Here is a 19946-nt window from a genome sequence, read left to right as displayed (position 1 = left end):
GAGCAGGTGTTTGGTGGGGTTACATCTGAGAGTGCTACAGTGTCCCTGGGGACAGCAGGAGAGCCTTTTTGAAAAAAATCCAACAGGGACTGGTGTTCCCTCACTCTCCCCTGACCCCGGCCCGTACGTGAGTAGTGAAAAGCTTCTCACACCGTTGTGGTCCAGCTCGGGGTAGGATGCGGTACGGTGAGGAGTAGACCAAGCCCCGAGAAGTCTAGCACACCATGGGAAGAAAGAAGTCATTCCCCGGGTGGCAGACGGTACAGCTATCAGCATTGTCTGGATCTGTCTAAGAACCATTAGAAACAGCTACTGCTATTTCTGTAGATCCAGAAATATGGATGTCACGTGAATTAGGAGTAACTGCCGAGATAGAATTCTTTGAAAGTGGTTCACGAGCCTCCAAGCAAGAAAACAATTATTTCAGGGCAGGCAAGTTTAGGGCACAGAGAACAATCAGCAGAGAGGCAAAAGCCAGGACGGCGTAAAACCAGGGAGGGCCCAAACAGTCCCAGAGCATAAAGACCATTTCTGTCTCTCATAGCGGGGCAGGATTGGAGACTGATGCCGAAAGCCCATGCTTACCATCTGCAGTTGTAAATACAGACATATCCTTCAGTTCACTCTATAGTTAACAGTTCGCTCCACAGGATGAACCTGGCCATCCTTAAGCAACCCTTGTGTGCTTATTACGATCTCCCCAACAAAAGACCCTCCCCGGTCAGTGTACATTGTTCTCTCTGCTTGGTGGCCTTCCATTGACAATGGCCATCAGGATTCCAGTTTCTAGGTGAGCAAAACAAATAAAATAAAATATAAAATAAAATAAACCACCTCTTGGAAAATGCCGGCTTACTAAAGGAGAGATTCTCGTGATGTTACTTCACAAATTCTGAAGCTGGCTGAGCCTTGATTGCTGTCTGGATGGCCGGCAATGCAAAACACCCAGAAAGACAGCATTTGCTTAGGAAAATGCACTCTGGTTTTGAAGCTCCAGGTACCAGAACTAAAGCACAGTCAGTGGTGAAACCCTGTCACTTTCTTTTAAGTTGTGACAAATACTAAATGTATACTTTTTAGTCATTCTTCCCTCAGGAAAATGACTGCCACAGACTCCCTGCTGACAAAGCTTATCACTAATTCATCTGCCTCCTTTTAAAAAAAACAACCATTTTCCATAGACAGAAGTGAATTGGTGACATTATAACTCAATCACCCACAAGAAGAATTTGCCTTCTTTATCAGTTGAAAAACACTTAACATTTTCTCCGTTCTTTTACGGTGTAAGAATCTGTGTGCTTGTATATTCCTGTTCTTAACCCTGAAAATGTGGTTCCTTTCATTCGAGACATCCAGTCTGTTCTTGACACGTAATTTGATCAGATCTCCCCTTATCTTTATAAAGTCAGCACAGGTAACGTGCGGCTGGGAAGGCACTAACTCTGAAGTTATTAAGTTTGTCCAAGTGAATAAATCAGAGACAGAATCGAGAACCACGGAAATCAAACCAGCCTCCAGGCTTTCCAGAAATTCTTCCCTCTATTTACTTATTTATTTTTCTTGTTTGTAACGATGTACAACCTAGATTGGGTGCAGCTGGGCTTAGGATAGATTAAAAAATAATATCCTCTGTTTGTAAATAGCCAGGACACTAATGGGACAAAATTTTTAAAAATATGCTGTTTTCATTACGCTTATTTAATTTTGAGGACAAAAATCAGTCGTCACAGGATTAAGTATCAGTTGATTGCCGAGGGTTATTTAGGAGGCTAGGTGTCACTAAACCCAGCTGTTACACTACTTTTTCCAAATTATATGAGTAACCAATGTATAATTAGGTGGGAATATGGTGGGTCTGTGCACTGCAGTGACAGAAAATGGTGACTCCAGTACCAAAGAAAGCCCCACGCGAAGGAAGGAAAACAAAACTCAGACGAAGCAGAACCTTGTGGTGCTCAAATACGGATGGCACCCATGCAGCCCAATCTAAGTGTCGTGAAGCATCTCAGGATGTCCAGACTCAACTCCACTGACATTCACATCCCCAGAAATGATTCTGCACCAGGTCAGAATGCAGGTTGCAGAACTTCGCTGCACAGTAGACTCACCTGAGCAGTTTTTAATGCTGACACTCAGGTCATACCCACCTTAATTGAATCAGAATGTCTGGCAGGTAGGAGACAGATTTCGGGAGTTTTTACAGAGCCCCAGGTGATTCCAACGTGTGGGGAAGTTTGAAAATCACTGAGTTATGGAGAATAGAACACCCAGTAACCACAAAACTACTATTTCTGAAGGAAATCATTCCTGTTAAGTGAGAAAATTGAAACAGGCTAAAATCACATCTGCTGAGGTCAAGTTCTGCCACCAAATGAATTTGCCCATCTTTATAAAACCACTTTTGATGTTCAGAGCATTTGGGATTTCATGATTGTTGATAATGGCATGTGGCTCTATACTGAGTCAAACTTCGAGCAAACCAAATCAGGACCTAAAGCAACAGCTTCCGTTCGTGGCAGTCAACAGCTCTGACCCCTGTGAGACTGACGGTGACGACACTGCTTCGATCTCCCTCTCGTCTCAGCCTAAATCTGGTTCCATTACCTCTAAGAGCAATTCTCAGAGCTGAGCTAGTAAGTTTTCCAAAATCTGAATTCTACATTTACAGACACACACATATATGTGTATTAAAATGTCAATCCACTGCAACCTATACCTTCAAGGATCAACCAGCCACATTCCTTAAGAGTAACAAGTAATTACAGACTCCCTGGTGTGTGCCTCTCCAGGCTGTCAAACGCAAACTTGACGATCATCAGTACTACCTGCCGTGCAGTTATCTGTAAACCACGGCTGAGGTTCAACAGCTCATGCAGTCAAGCACGCTCTCTCATCCCATCCAAAACACAGCAAGCTGAGTCAGTTATTAGCAACAGCCTGTTGGCTTTCTGTCCTGGGGTAGAGTTGCTCACTGGTATTAATCAGTTTAGGAGAAAACTCATGGATTTTTACTGGGGAAAGACGTGTGCAGTCAATGAGAACAGGACCAACCCAAAGATGGAAGCTTTAGTCTGGAGGCGCCTAGAAAAAAAACACACACCTTCATAGAATGAGGTAGGAGGTCTAAGGTGGTTATACAGATTTGATGCTACTTAATGGAGGATACCTCATAATTACAGGGCTCTACAGGGGTCTGGCGGCATAATTAGAGGAGATCAAAGAAATAAGTAAAGATGGAAGAATCATCGTGATGGACTAAGTTCCCGAGACTTGCTTCAGGGACTCACTGAGAAAGAATCAGCTTCACCTGGGGCCCTGGGTGCCCCTCCTCACCCCACCCCGCAGAGGCAGCAGACCTAAGAGTCAGGAGGGAAAGCAAACTCTCTTTCTAGCATTGCTCCAAAGAGCCAAGCCCAGGTTTTATCATACTAACAGAACTACCGAGGAAGAACTTCACTTGAAAAACACAGTCCGGGCTTCAGAAATTCTCAAAGGATCCTTTACTCGTTGCTAGTCACCTGCCCCTGATTTACCACAATGTTCGGTATGAGTATCATCATTCTCCTGAGGTCTTCCGCCCCATCGCTGCCTCAGGAAATGAGTCTGGTTCACTGAACAAAATGTACCTACCATATTTGAATTCCCTCAGCTTCCTTCCAACACCTACAAATGGATTTGCATCCACACCCACTTTCCTGTTTCCGTCTGCGGACTGGAGAAAAAATTGTACAATCTAACAGTTGAGAATGATGTTTTATTCAGTGGACCTGCTAAGGACTTAAGGCCAAGAGGCAGCCTCCCCAGTAGCTCTGGGGGACTGCTCCAAAGAGGTAAGGGGAGGAGCCAGGATATATAGGAGTTTTGCAACAAAGACCAGGTAGTCGGAACATCAAAGGTTACTGTTAATTCAAGGAAAAACAGACATCTCAAGTCAATGAATTTAGCCCTTTTCTGTGTATGGGAAGATGCAAGAGTCTGGGCTCATTGAAATCATTCCTTTGATGTGCGTCTTAACTATCCAGGGCCAGCATCCTGCTTTTCTCCATCCTGAGTCCCCTCAGGTGCACCGTCGGGCGGGGATGCAGTGGCTGCTGGCTTGATGGCCGCAGCATCCTTTGTTTACTGATGTAGCAGTACTTTCTTCATCCACACTTCCCTTTCCAAGATTCTCTCACTTCTCTAGGCATTTAGTCACCGCTCTCCTGCATCTTCTATGCCCCCCCTCACAGGTCTCTCTTTTATCTATAAACATGCTTACTTACATCTTTCCTGCTTCAAGAAACACAGCAAAAAGGGGATATGACCCTAAGTTTGCTGTGGCTTCACCTTCCTTGCTTTTACAGCTTAGCTTCTTGGAAAGGGTGAATGAGAGGTGAGGAAACATGGACACTGAACTTGGCTTCCCCTCCCACTTGTACGTGGACATCGTTCTTTCCAGCGTCAATCATCCTAGCAGCTAAACTCAATGGAAGGCTTTTAGTCATCTCATGCCTCGCCTCTCTGCAGTGTTTGTTTATTCTTCCTGAATTGAATGTGGCCTTCGGTGACACCATTCTCTCTGTTTTGCTCAGGCCTCTAGCTGGGACCCTCATTCTCAGTTTTCTTAATGAGTTCTTCTTCCACCTGCCAATTAAACGATTGCGATTCCATGGTTCTGCCAATGATTTTACCTACAGCCTCAGTATCCCCCGAGCCCACCCCCTCCTCTCCAGTACGACTGAAGTGAACTTAATTTAGAACATCCCCATTTCCGTTTGAATCTCAGTAACAGCCTCCAAACTGCTTGTCCCCGTGTTCTCCTGGTCCTGCCTCCCGCACCAGCTCTTCGGTGGCAAACATTTCGTACATCACGTGACTTTCCCCACTACCGTCCCCTTGACAGCCACAGTCATTAACAATGAAGAACAATCTTATTTCTCTTGGAAGCTGAATCTTCCCCTGACTAATATTTCCACTAAATCCTCAAAACACCTCACATTCTGCAGATATTGAATGATGAAGTCAGATATATATTTTTTGGGAGTGATGCAGTGACAGAAGACATGTCTTTTGGAAGTTGTCTCTGGCATAACATCCATCTCTAGGTACATAATTATGGATTTTTTTCCAGCTTAGCCTGAACATAGCCTCAGAATCCTTCTCAACACAGTGCCCACTGACGGCTAGTTGGAGACTATTTGTCATTCTTGTTTCAAATATTCTCACTATACTATAGTGCAGTCCTTCTCAAACAAACTGAAAAAATATATAATCCTAGCATCGCCCTGCTGAAAAAGTTTCAATTGTTCTCCTTTGCCTACAGGAGATAGTTTATGATTTTATTCTGACAGAAGATTCCCCAGGGTCTGGTCTTGCCTCTAATTTCTTGATCATTCACAAGATACTATTACCGAGAATTTTAAGGGATGCTTTGTCTCTGTAAGATGTTTAACAGTTGAATCTGGTGACTGTGTTCACAATACTATATTGTATACTTCAAAGTCGATAAGAGATTGGATCTTAAACGTGCTCACCACGAAACCAACAACCACAACATGATAATTATGTGCACTGATAGATCTGTTAACCAACATTACTGTAGTAATAATTTTATGATATAAACGTGTATCAAGTCATCATACTATACATGTTAAACTTACACAATGTCATGTGGCAATTATAACTCAATAAAGCCAGGGGTTAAAAAAGAAAAAGTAAAAAGGTTCACCTGTAAGGGTAGATGAAGTCAAAGAAATGATCACTTAAAAAGGGACAAAAGGACTCAGAAAAAAAAAAAAAAATCCTAGCAGAAACCTCTATTCAAGGAATTAAAGACAGGAGGAAGGTCAGAGAAAGAATGGGAGAGACGAATTGTCAGAAAAACTAATAAAGTGCCACAGAAATCAATGGAAGAGCAAAAGGAAATATTAGTGTGTGTTTTGTGTGTGTTTGCACTAAAAATGCTGGGATAAGGGCGGTGACTAAGGGAGGATGTAAATCTGAGACCAGGAGGGTGATCAGTAATTTCAAATACCGCAGATCAGAGGGAAGTAATGAGAATCCAGTAGAAGCTACTCAATGTAGTGACTATATTGACATAACTTAAAATAGGAGTTTCAGCTAAAGAGTGGGGCCAACGATCCGATTGCAAAGGATTATGGACTGATTAGGGAATGAGGAGGTGAAATAAAGTGAAGGAAATGCAGGGGGGATGGTCTCTTTCCCCACTGGTCAGTGAGCTTCTTGGAAGCCAAGACTATCGTGTAGTCCAAGATGTGTGCCTAGAGTTCTTGGACAAGTATGATTTATAACATATCAGGCTCTGTAAAGCCTGCAAGCCAAGACCTGATCATTGCTGGGAAGCTGAAGACACAAGAGCCTTTGACTGACCTTTATCAAGGCTTGTCGTGGGGGACCAGATGGACACCCTTTGCTCCAGTGGGTGGTCAGTTTCCATATTGAAGCTATCAGACTTCAGAATCAATGGCCTTTCACGTGCAAGCAATTTAATACACTTGAATGATCCAAGAACAGACTTTTATTGGAGGATTAGGTGAATGAGAGAGCATTCAAACTAAATTTCCTTGACATTTTTCTATTTTTTTCTCTGTACTACTCTATAAACAATACGAAGCTTGTCTCCTTTTTGAACTCCATCCCTCCAGATGGTCTGGTCTCTGCTGTCTTCACAATTTCAGTCACATCCTGTCTTAATTTGTTTCTTCTTCTTTGTTTCCAGTGTGCCACCTCATTGACAACCTCTTTACCTGTCACATAAATTGATTTAATAGCCTTTTTGAGGTTAACAGAGTCTTGATTCTTTTTTTCCCCACATTAATTATTTTCTTGCTAGAAAGTGAACAAAAATAATTTCAAAAATTCTTTTAAGTTGTGCTTTATTACCATTAAAAAAATCTAACCTGGTTTCCAAGACTCATTAATCTAGTGCTCATTTTTAACTTTATCTCCAATTACTTTTCTCTAAACTGTACCCCCACCAAACCAATTAGTCCATCCAGACCAGAGTCTTCTACTCTCTGACTTATTTACATAGTTTTCTCTCCTTTTCTTCCCTTTTGGGTACATCTAAACTCTTTTTCTTTATATTATGGGCAAGGCAATCCATTCCATGTAGTTTTTGGTCTTACTCAAGTAGAATTCACTTTTTTCATATATGAATGTTCTCAGTCCTCTATCCCTTTCCAGTAAGATGTCTTATTCCGCCTGTGTTATAGTTGCTTGCATATATATCAGTCTAGTAGAAACACTAGATCTTCCCACAGTTTTTAGCAAAGTGTCATCACATTGCAATTCCTCAAAAATTACTGAAAGAAGGAATGAATGAATGAATGAAAAGGTGAGTATAAAGATGCACGAGTAAACTGGAATTAAAAAAACAATCTTTGAAAATTTGTTAAGCAGTCCATTTCTTTTTTTTCTCTTTTATTGAGATATAGTTGATGTACAATATTATATAAGTTTCAGGTGTACAACAAAGTGAGTCACAATTTTTAAAGGTTACACTCCATTAACAGTTACATACATAAATAGTTTTTTATATATATATATATATATATATATGAATCACTGGGCATTACACCAGAAATTAACACAACATAGTAAATCGACTATACTTCAATAAAAAATTATTATAAAATGTTGGCTATATTCCCTGTGTTGTATGATATATCCTTGTAGCTTATTTATTTTATACATAGTAATATTTATACCTCTTAATCCCCTTCCCCTATCTTGTCCTCTCCCCACTGGTAACCACTAGTGTGTTCTCTTTATCTGTGAGTCTGTTTCTTTTTCTGTTATATTCACTGGTTTGTTTTATTTTTTAGATTCCACATATACATGATATCACAGTATTTGTCTTTCTCTGTCTGATTTTTTTTGTTTGTTTTTTGCTAAGCAGTCCATTTCTTTAGAATACATGGACTTCTAAATTGGTTAAATTAGGCAAACACAATAAAATAGCATGTCTTAAATCTTTCATTTAGTATTAGACTCAGCTAGATAGCCAAAGTCACCTCTTCATATCTGACTGTATTGATATAGCAAGCCATTCTGCCAACTAACAAGGATGAAGGCTTGGAAAGTCTGTTTGAGGTCAAGCTGATCTTTACTACACAGGTTTATGTTTTAACTGTTTGCTTCTATATTCAGACCAAAGAGTTAGCAGCATTTCAACAAGCATTCTTAATGTAAATCTTTCAAAAGCAGTTTCAATAAATACCTGCGTTTCTTCTTAATATATATTTTTCCATAAAGGACCTAAATATATTCCCCCACTAAGCCCTTAAAAAATATATTAGAAGTGGGACTTGGAGTAGAATGCAGAATGGAGGCAGCCAGGCTTAGGACCAGGTCAGTCAATTAGCTGGAATATGATGCTAATGAGGCCAAGGTTACACACTCAATCCCCACACTGACCTGTTAGCTGGACTCCATTCAAGTTCCAAGGTCAATATACTTCAGTCCCCAATCAAAGGAGTGGGGGAAGCTGCATTGGCACAAATGTAGCCTCCTCCTTGGAAAATACAGCAAAATACTTCCCTAATGTAAGAGGTTCAGAATAACCAGCAAGCTATAAAAATACAGTTCCTTACATTGGGGGCAGTTCTGAAGATAGAGGGGTGGAGAAATCTTGGAGAGAAACAAAGGACTTTCCTACAGGGGAACGGAGAGCAAGACAGCTGTGCCTCAAAGGAAGTTTGGAAGTTGAAGAACTAGGGTGGGATGGTTTAATGTAGCTTAACAGAAATAGAAACATATTTTGAGGGAGATCTTGTAAGACTGACTGGTATGAAAAGACAGAGGAGAATTTTGTAAATCCTGCCCCGGCCCCCTTCACAATTCCACATATCATTACATGCTTGTCATACTTAACTTACTGCATTTTTTGAGGACGTAATAGGAATGAGAATATTATCAAAGGGTTTACTCTCAAGATAGTTATGGTACTGAAAAACAATTGAGTGCAAAACACCATTACTTGCAGGATGCATTGAAGCACACATTTCCTTTTTTTTTTTTTCTATTTTTAAAAAATTTACCAAGGATTTTTTTTCCCCAAAGGCAAATGATACGGGTTGCAGTTAAAAGTAAACAATTAGAGGTTGGAAGCCAGACAGTCAGAAAATGTTACTGGAATTTGAACTTTTCCCAAGCAAGTAGCCAGGCTTGTCTATAAAACTGCTTCAACTGAGAGGGAAAAAAAAGGATATTGATTGAGGCAAAGAAATCCACTGTGAAATGCTCATGTCTCCTTGGTGGGCAGCACATTTCAAAGTAACTAATGCTTCCAAATTACTTTATCCCGGGTGTGTGCCCACTTCCTGTCTCTCCTTGCACCATATATGTTTATAATGACATATTGATTTCAAGTCCAGCTTGAAATGGAATAGAAGTCGCCCCTCACTGGAGAAGGAGGGACGTTTCTCCTGAGTCAGCTCACCCTGTGCACATTCTCAATGCTCCGTCTGTCTACTGGGTGATTGGTCCTTGGACCTCGTGGACGAATGCGGTTGCAGAAGAGGGGATGGGGGAGGGACCAGAAAGGGAACGGGACCTTTCTCATTTCAGAGGTGAATTGAGTTCCAGACGCGGGTTAGCAGTTGTCTATCAAATCCTGTCCCAATCCTTTCCAAAGTCAAACACTTTAAATCTCACAACCTTGACAACTCAGGATATACATTTTAAACCACAGAGCTCAGCTCAGTGTTCTATCTCTGCACTGACAGCCACTGCCAGAATTATTATCCTGTTGTGATTCATGGAGAGGCTCACGAATAAGACACTGACTAAGCAAACAGAAGACCTCAGAGAGTTTCCATTCTAATTTCAAAAAGCCTCCTCAATTCCGAATAATTGATGATGAATAAAATACTCAGTAAGCTATGATAGCAATAAATCACATGAAATTATATGGAAAATATCAGGCATATAGAATGTAAAATAAAATGCACACAAAAAGCCAGAATTATGGATGTATAAAAAGCAAATACAGTTTTATTACTTTCAGCTGCGTGTAGTAACTTTGATAGAAGAGTGTTTTCAGTTAGAGGGGTGAACGGATCTGCTCTAATAAACAGATGAGATGAATTTGTTCTAATAACCTTCAGTTTTCACAGAAATGCACTGGCATGTCTTTAAAAATGTATTTTAATGTGAAGTAAGGTAAGGAGCTAATATTCATAGAGTTATTACTAAATGTTGAGACCTATATTCAATGATTTACATATATTACCTCCTTTAATTTAACTTCATTTAATTCCAAAGAGTACTCAACAGTCCCTTTTTACAGATAAGAAAACTGAGGTCTGGGAAGGGTAATGTCCAAGTTTCTACAACTAGTAAGTGCTAGAGCTCAAATATGAATTCAGTTTGAGCTGCTGAGTCCGAAGTAGCAGATTAAATGTGCCAAAGGATGCCTTGATTTCTATTATTAAAATACATCATAGATGACGCGACCAAAAAATAAAGAGTGGCTTAGCAGATAAGTAAAATTATATGATCATTTCACATGTACAGATTATATATATAAATGTTCACAGAAGTAAACTTGGAAAGTCTTAAACTTATCCCACGAATGCCACCAATCCTTAAAAATCTTGACAATACAATTCCTCTTTGGAAATTCCTTTAAAGCCAGCATGAAACTAATGTCTGACATATTTATCGAGCACCTCCTAAGTCTCAGTCACTAAGCTGGGGGAAATCAAAAATACATGAAAAATATAATAATGCAATTCCTGCTCCCTAATCATTTGGAATCTAGTTGGGTTTAAAAAAGGAATATTTATTCATCTGCTTCAATGCAAGACAGTAGACCAGTACACTTGCCCTGTGAGTGGTGATTTTCCACCCATTGTGTGTGACAGAATTCACAGCTACTCTGTAATTACATTTGGCCTACTGAAGAATTGGGGCTGTAATTTACTTTAAATCTTTGCCTTGAAAACGTATCCCAATAATGAACAGAATGGATCTGTCACATAAACCTGGAAGAACAGACACCAGCAAACACATGGAGGGGTTCCAGGAAAGCTTACCTTCTCTTCCCGTCCAACAGCGAGCAGACATAACGTGTGTGTGTGTTGAAAAAGCAGAAGACATTAATTCTACATTAACTGATCATGACTTTACAATGAGGGTATTTTAACAAGATTAATCCATCATCCTGCTCCATCTACCACATCCTGGCTAAAGCAATGGATCTTATCACCTTCTGGTAAACCTGGCCGAAACTGGCTTGGACTGCCCCCCACCCACCTTAGTTATCAAATTTCGATTTCATCTTTTGAGGATAAGTTTTCTTCATTTAGAAATGAGCCAAATCATCCAGAACCACCATAACTGAGAATTTTCAAAATACCTTGTCATAAGCTCTGCTGAAAATTTGAAAAGAGGAATCAAAACACGTGCGCACAGTCAAAAACGTATTTTGAATGAAAAACCAGACGTCCTCGGCAACTTCTGGGAAAGAGATATGCCCCTTTGTCAGAGGATCAGACCTCACGTGAGGTTCTTACTCTGAAATATAAAATCTTCCAGTCATTGGAGGCTAAACCGAGATTTTATTACTGATCACTTATTAAGTAAAAATTATTTTTTCTCAGGCCGGCCTCATTTTTCTTTAGCTCAAAGGCTTTTCAAGTTGGCCTTTGTATTACTCACAGTGCCTTTTAAGCAATTGTTTGCTAGACATTTCCTCTTGCTTTCATTAACCCAATTCAGTAAATGCATGTATGCTCATGGACCAAAAAAAAAAATAAAATAAAGGGACATTTAGTCGTTATCTGGTTGCTTTTTTTTTAAATTGAAGTATAGTCAGTTACAACGTGTCAATTTCTGGGGTACAGCATCGTGTCCCAGTCATGCATGTACATACATATATATTCACTTTCATATTCTTTTTCATTATCTGGCTGCTTGTTGAGGCAGAAATCCATTGCAAATAATTCAATAATTCAGGCACACGAGGGGAGTTTGGGGCCCGAACTGCTCACCTGGGCTATCATAAGCAATGCATAAGCACAAGATTTTCTCTTTGGTTAGTGCCATAAATCAGTGGCAAAATGAAAAGAGTTCCTAGGTATAGTGTAGATAAAAAGAAGGACATGGAAAGCAATTTCGCTTCTGCAGTTTTCCTCTCAAGGCTTTACCATTTCAGAATATTCATCTGCTGTGGGAAGTGTCTCTCTGTGCTTCGATCCCAGTTACCTTGCGAGCCGGTATTCTGGGAGACTTGCTTTTTCTAAATCTACCTTTAGATAGATGAATAAATATTCTAGAGGCTGAGAAATCAACAAAACCAAAAAACATGTTGTTTCCCACCAGCCATCAGAAAACAAATGTCAATAGCACATTATAGGATGGAAACTCACTCTTCTGAGTCTTCCAACCAGCCACACACACTACGCCCAGGGCAAGGAGAGAAAGTAACATTTTACTGCTGATTTCCATGGTGCACTGTTGTAAAGATTTGCAGACATACCTCGAGAAAGCCAAGCTCATTCCTGGGTGTAGAGCTGCAGAAAAGGTCGCCAGAGGTGGGAGTGGGAGTTTGGGAAAACAATGTATTAAATGCTTCTACCTCTCTAGCTATTAACTCAGACAAGAACTAAACTAAATATAAATTAAATCCTACTCTGTGTCTTTCCTCACCCTCTGTACACATCCCTCCTTCATTGTGAAGCTCCTAGCAGCATGCCTCCTCCCTCTGCCTTCTTTGCTTCACCCAAGTCCTTCACCCACACAGCCTCCTTCTGAATTTAGGAGCCACAGGTGTGGACACTAAGCAGGATGCTTACATGCTCACCTTTGCTCTCTCTGGGCAGCCTGCTGGCAGAGCGAGATGACGCTAGTCTCAGAGGCCTAACTGGTGAGGCAGAGGATCAGTCCCACGGGAGAGGATCGACAATGAGAGGTGTGTGTTTACTGTGCTCCAAACTAAGACACATCCTTCTTTTCATACAGCCATGGATTTGTAGTCATTTGACCATTTTTACAAGATCACTATAGTTATTCTAAAAATTGAAAAAAAAAATGATTCCAAGCTGGTTATTTACCCTTGCTGAATTGAATTCACACACACACGCACACGCACACACACACACCAGAATAAGGCAAAGAATCACTCTCTTCCTGCTTGTTAATGAATCTGAGTATCATTCAAGTTACACTTGCTAATCAAGTGAATCAAAAAATGGAGGGCATATTCCTGAGGGTAAAGTCTTCTTGAAATTTTGAAATACTGGCTTGTTGGATTGTGAAATGTCTGCATTATTTTCCAGTGACCAGACTCACATAACCCAAGGGTCATCTTGAACAACAACCCAACCAATGCACTGGTTTTCCCTCACTGTATCTTCCAGCTTCTGGCTGAAGTATCCAGACGGATCTGAAACTTACTGCTTCCCAGTGCATCTTGAGTGTCTCCAAATGCCAGAATTTTCTTCCATCTACTGACATGAAAGGATGCTAAGCCCCATCCTTTGTTCTGTATTACCCTTGGTCACCATGTGGTTTAATTCCTCCACTGGGGAAAACTTTGACAAATGTTACAAATTTTAAAAGTTACCACTAGATAAACAACAAGGACCTACTCTATAGCACAGGGAACTATACTCAACATCTATCTTGTAATAACCTGCAATGGAAAAGAATCTGAATATATAACTGAATCACTTTGCTATACACCTGGAACCAACACAACATTATAAATCAACTATACTTCAATTTAAAAAGTTACCACTTGGAGGGAGGGTATAGCTCAGTGGTAGAGCACGTGCTTAGCATGCACAAGGTCCTGGGTTCAATCCCCAGTACCACCATTAAACAAACAAGCAAATAAATAAATACCTAATTACCCCCCCAAAAAATGAGGAAAAAAAGAATTATGTGCTAATTTAAAAAAGTAAAAATAAAAAGTTACCACTTATTTATATAATCCAGATAGAGGAGATAAGGAAAAGCTACCCACTCGCTGCTTGATGCGTATTTTTGGTGCTATTATGTTCTGAAGTAAGTTTCCATTTAAGGACACAGAGCAAGGCCACATGCATGGGCAGAGTGTAGGGCTTCCCCAGAAGGGAGTGCATATTCAGACTGTCAACTCTCCTGGAAAAAAAGAAAAAGACCTGGGAAAAAAAAGATTTATGACACAAAAGATAAGGAGAAAACTATTTTCTCTGGCCCTGACCCCTATGAGACTAGCCTGCTAGAAACAGAGAAAAGCTAAAATATCCTTGTGGAGTTGGGGAGCCCTGTGATAGCCATCTTCAAATTGGTCCAGGAGGTGGCTTGTAGCCACTCAGAGAGGCCCCCGTTAGAGACTCAAAGCGGTGGCCTTCTGGGTCCTGAGAAGAGCACCTAGCAGTCAGCTGAAATTTTTCTCAGCATTAGAATCTTCTTTAATCTTCAAATGTCCTTTACTGTCTTGACAGGTATACAATCAGGGCTTAACTAGGCTGAGAGTTAAATTCCCAAGGCCAGTGTACTAAAGGTAGAAATCTTTCAAGCGAGGATTCTCAGACAAGGCAAGCCATTCTTGTCCCTCCAGGGAACATGTGGAAACGTGTGAAGGCATTTCTATTGTCATAATTGGAGGTGCTACTGGGATCTTGTGGGAAGAGACCAATGATGTCACTAGACATCCTGTAATGTGCAGGACAGTCCCTCAAAACAAAGAATGATCTGGCCCCATATGTCAATAACGCTGAGGCTCAGAGACCCTGCGCTAAGGTTACGCCTGCCGCCTCTGATCTGTAGGAGGTGCAGGCTGGGGCCCATATGTGAAGGCCAGACTGGCCATCTGGAGTCGAGTAAAGTGAGTGACCTGATGCAGGGCTGGGACCCTCTCAGAAGCACATGTGTGACACTCACTGTGGACACAGTGGCATCTCCTGAATGGAGAAGAAAACTTGAAAAGGAGCTTGAGGTCCTTTTTATCATTCTGGTGACCCTGAGAAATACTAGGTTCCACCAGACAGAAAAACTACTCCCAGATTCCTGGAGCCCTACATCACTCCTAGTGATGGAGCCTCGACTTGGACATCACTGCCTTAGGCTTGGATCTGCTGCAGCTTGTAAGACCAAAGTCAGAGCCTGGCTGTTACTGCGGCCCTGCGCAGGGTAAATGCATGACCTTCTGCAATGCTTTTGCGGATGGTTTTACAGTCTCTAACGCTAAAACGTTTCAATCTTCCCTTCCTCAGCCTTATCAAGCCATTAGTCCAGTGTTTGTCAGGATTTTGAATCCTTTTCATCTGAAATATCTGAATCCTAGACTGATTTTTAACTTCCGTTTTGCTGAGGCTTTGATTCCAACCCCGGATATGTGTCTATATATTTTCTGTTATCTGGAAACAGGAGACATTCGCCAGGATGAAATCACAATGACAATGGCTTTCCTTACTGCTCTAAGATTGATTCTTAAGTACTAGGCAGCATTCAGCCTGCTGTAGCCTTTCTACACCACTCACTATAGTTACCCAAATGTTTGTTAACAGGGCTATGCCCATGGCAAATTAAAATGCAGTAAATATTATAGGGTTTAGGAAATATTTTTGCAACAACACTGAATTGTCATAAGTCATTTGCTTTGTTTCTGAAATAGATGCCTTTTCCCTAACAGTGTAATTATTTAATTTCTATGTACCCTGCCCTTTGTAATTCTTCAGTGTTTTTGAATTACAACCGTGCTCAATGTGAACATTTTGCCCATGTTCTTTACATCAGTGACTGTATAATCACTGTCATCTATTTTTTTGAAATCTCCTAGAGTTGTAGAACTTCATTCATCATTAACCAGAATGGACTGACTGTCCCCTATGTACCTTCTCTCTAAATTGAGAAGGGACGTTACAGGTACAAATGACATATAAAATCCACAATTATTTGAATTCAGGGATATTATAATTGAGGTTGCAACCAAACTCAGATTCCTCATTTCCTGATAACGCTGTGTCATGATTTTGGGGGCAACTTTTTGAGACAAGATCCACCCTTGATTCATGTTTTCAGATTATGACTTCCAAAGGTCCCCCTGAAAAGCAGGAAGGTTGAAGATGCTGAGTCTGTATCTCCCTCTCAAGCTTTACAAAGTGGTCCTGAGAACCCTTAAAGAGTTGGTACCCCATAAATCCCCCCCTTCCTTCTAGTAGGGTCTGTTGATTCGGCAAGCTCAGGGCTCTGTGATGCAATTTGAAATAAAAGAAACAAAAAGAATGCGGAAGAGTGGTTTATTAGGGATGTATTCTATGCCATGCTAATGTCAATATAAATGCAAAATAAAAAGCCTTGAAAAGATTGTGTTATTCCTTAGAATTTCATTAATCCCACCACAAATAACAGAGAGCTGGTCTATCTCCCCACCCACCTCTACTCCCCCCCTTCAGTCATTGTTCATTTTAAACAGTTTTAATGGCTCTAGAAGTATTCATGAATTCCAGCTGTTTTACTCTTCTAATCATGTTGTCGGCTTAAAATTCACATTTAATTAACCTCTTCACCCAAGGCATAAATCAATAATAAAACTCCAAACCATACCAATAGTGGAGGGAAACTGTTGAAAATTAGACATTAGAACACCTGAGGAAAAGCAGAGAACCGGTGGTGTGGAGCAGAACGGAGCTAACACATAAAATGTGACCATGAAAGCCCTGGGTTTGAGAGAGAATATCCATTTATTCAGACTTCAGAGACAAATACATGTTTGAGATGGGTTCAGAAAAGAACCTTTTATCTAGAAAAATTAGATCCTAAATCCTGATATAGGAGTGATGTAGCACTTGACTTTCTTAGGACAGGGAACGATAAAAGAAGAGGTGTTATTTAGGGAAAGGAACAAAGGCTTGATAAACATGGGTCAAATTCTGGCACCCACATTTTAGCTATATGACCTTCATGACATCTCTACATGTCAATTTCCCTATCTGTGAAATGGAAATATTGGCATCTAGAATCCTCGTCAAATTATCCTAAGGATTAATTAAGATTAAATAGGTTAAATAGATGGAGGAGAGATTCTACGTGTGTGTGTGTGTGTGTGTGTGTGTGTGTGTGTGTGAGATTATGAACATGCACACACATACATAATATAGCAGAGACAGCCTAGCCTTCTAATCACTATTGATTATTGATTGACACAAAGGAGCACTGGAACCCAAACCAAGGCAATCAAGAGAGTTAGTTTCAGCCCTTCTCCACTTAAGATACTATTAAATGGAAGCCAAAACCTATGTTTCCTGACATGAAGGAAGTAAAAATCAAATACATGCACACACATACACAGAAGTCGAGATACAGAGTTTGATTCATGGTATTCAAGCCAAGGGTTATTGTAGTTTCCAGAAAGCCAGCAATATCCATGTCTCACTTGTGTTTGATTGAATGATCGTGCCCTTTCCTTATCATTTTTAAACAGTTTTACTGAGGTATAAGTTCAATGATTCAATTCAATGATTTTTAGTAAATTTTTAGAGCTATGAATCATCAACACAATTCAATTTACACTATTTCTATCACTCCAAAATGTTTTGTTGTGCTGGTTTACAGTTAATTTTCATCCCTACCTTCAGTTCCAGGCAACTACTGATGTGCTTCCTGTTGCTACAGATTTTTTTTTTTTTTATTAAAACACTTATACAAATAGAATCACTCAATATCTGGTCTTTTGAGTCTGGCTTCTTTCATAAGTATAATGTTTTCAGGTTTATTCATGTAACTATAGTTTATTTTAATTGCTGAACAATCTATGACATGAATACCTACATTTCATTTATCCTTTCACCAGGTGATAAACATTTGGATTGTTTCCAGTTCACGGGATTATGAATAATACTTCTTAAAAAGTTTGCACAAAAATCTTTGTGTGTGGACAGGTTTTCACTTGCTTCTCTTGGAGTAGAACTGCTAGGTTGTATGGTAAGTTTATGTTTCAATTTTTAAGAAACAAACTGCTTCTAAAGTGATTCTGTCATTTTACATCCCGAACAACAATGTTTGGCCACATCCCAGACAATGCTTGATGTTGTCAACTTTTTGGCTATAACCATTCTGCTGGGAACGTGGTATTCCACCAGGGTCTTAATTAGCATTTCCCTAGACGAAGGATGCTGAGCTTCTTTCCGTGTGCTTCATAGTCATTCATGTATCTCTTGGGAGCACTGACTATTTGAAAATTGTGCCCATATTTTAGTTGGGTTGTTTGTCTTCTTACTGAATTGTAGTAAGAGTATATTACAGATTCTAAGTAGAAGTCTTCTATTAGATGCATAATTTGTAATTTTTTTTAGATTCTGAGAACTGTTTCTCCATTATCATAAAGGTGTCTTTTGAAAAGCAAAAGATTTTTATCTTGATGAGGTCCCATTTATCAATGGTTTTCTTTTATGGATTGTGCTTGTGGTGTCATCATGCCAAATCCAAGGTCACAAAGATTTTCTCCTTTGTTTTCTTCTAAAAAAATCTGAGTTTAGCTTTCATATTTCAGTCTGTGATCCATTTTGATTGATTTTTGTTTGTGGTGTAAGTTAAGAATCTAAGTTCATTTTGTGTTTGTGTGTGTAAAATATATGTGTATATATATGTAATAAAAGTACCATTTATACAATAAAAGCTTGTTGGGATTTTGATGGGGATTGTATTGAATCTGTAGATCAATTTGAAGAGAACTGGCATCTTAGGAATATTGAGTCATCAAATATGTAAGCTTCTTTCCCATTTTGTCTATGTTTATTTGAACTGGGGTTTCTGTTGGTTAAAACTAAAAGATTCCTGATTTATACACCATTGTCTCACTTTCTCTTTCCAAGTCCTTCTCATCAGTAATTTCTAGACAAAATTATGCTGTGATCAAATAAATTATCAAAAATGTATAATAATTCCAGGAGTGAAGAAAAATTGGAATGGAGAGAGAATGAAACAGAAGCCTAACTACTATTTCAGGGGAAGAGATGGAGAATAGACCATGTGAGTTGGTAAAACTTTGATTTCTGGATCAGTGTCTAGTGACTGGAAAAATACTACATGAGCCCATTTTTGTGGACAATGATTTTCTTCTTCCAAGAACATTTAGTTTATCAATGCCCCACTTAAAGGTAATAGAACATATTTACAAAAGTGGGATCTAAACAGGACAATATAGAATTATATGGTGATAATCATAATGCCTTTGACACATATTCCTACAAAGGCCTTTATTTTGAAGACCATAATAAAAAATAATCTTCTTGATAAATCACCCTGTACAGAACTTTTAAGTTATCAAAAACCCTGAGACATTTTTATACAAACTGCAATTAAGCCAGAACTCCCATGCCTCACTTCCCTTTCCATTTGCACCTGAACAATTAATTTAATTGAGCCTAAATGCTGGAATTGATATTAACCAGTATAATTTCAACTTCCTATTTTTATTGTGACAAGATATTCTTGAATACTGATTCTATTGCTCAACTTCTTAGCTATTCCCTTTAAATTTATATAGTTTTTACATGAAGTTACCATGATTTTTTCGGATCATCACTCCATTTTAAAAATCACCAAGAGTAAGAATGATTTCAGACATATGGGAATAACAGAGACCAGATTTACCTTCTCATTTTAAACAACAAGAAAACTAGAAAAAAACATATGGAACAAAGGCTGTCAGACATTGGACAATAAGCAGTTCAGGACTACAGTTCCTGAAAGAAGAGAAACAAATGAGATAAACCATAAGATCACATCAACTTATTGCCTAAACTAAGTTTTCAAGCTGCATCCCAGGGAAGGAATACTTAGTTGCAACCCAATGGTCCTCCTGAGTTGAAGAGATTGAGATCAAAGTTGAAAAGTCAAAAACAAACAAACAAACAAACAAAAACCTCCTAGAATTTATGAGCCAGATATCCAAAGAGGAGAACTGAGCAGAAAGAACTCCGGAGATCTGCACAGGTAGGGATAATTACTTC

Source organism: Camelus bactrianus, chromosome 26, assembly GCF_048773025.1.
Source record: "Camelus bactrianus isolate YW-2024 breed Bactrian camel chromosome 26, ASM4877302v1, whole genome shotgun sequence".
In the NCBI taxonomy this organism is placed as follows: Eukaryota; Metazoa; Chordata; class Mammalia; order Artiodactyla; family Camelidae; genus Camelus; species Camelus bactrianus.
Note: the sequence above shows the minus strand (reverse complement) of the source record.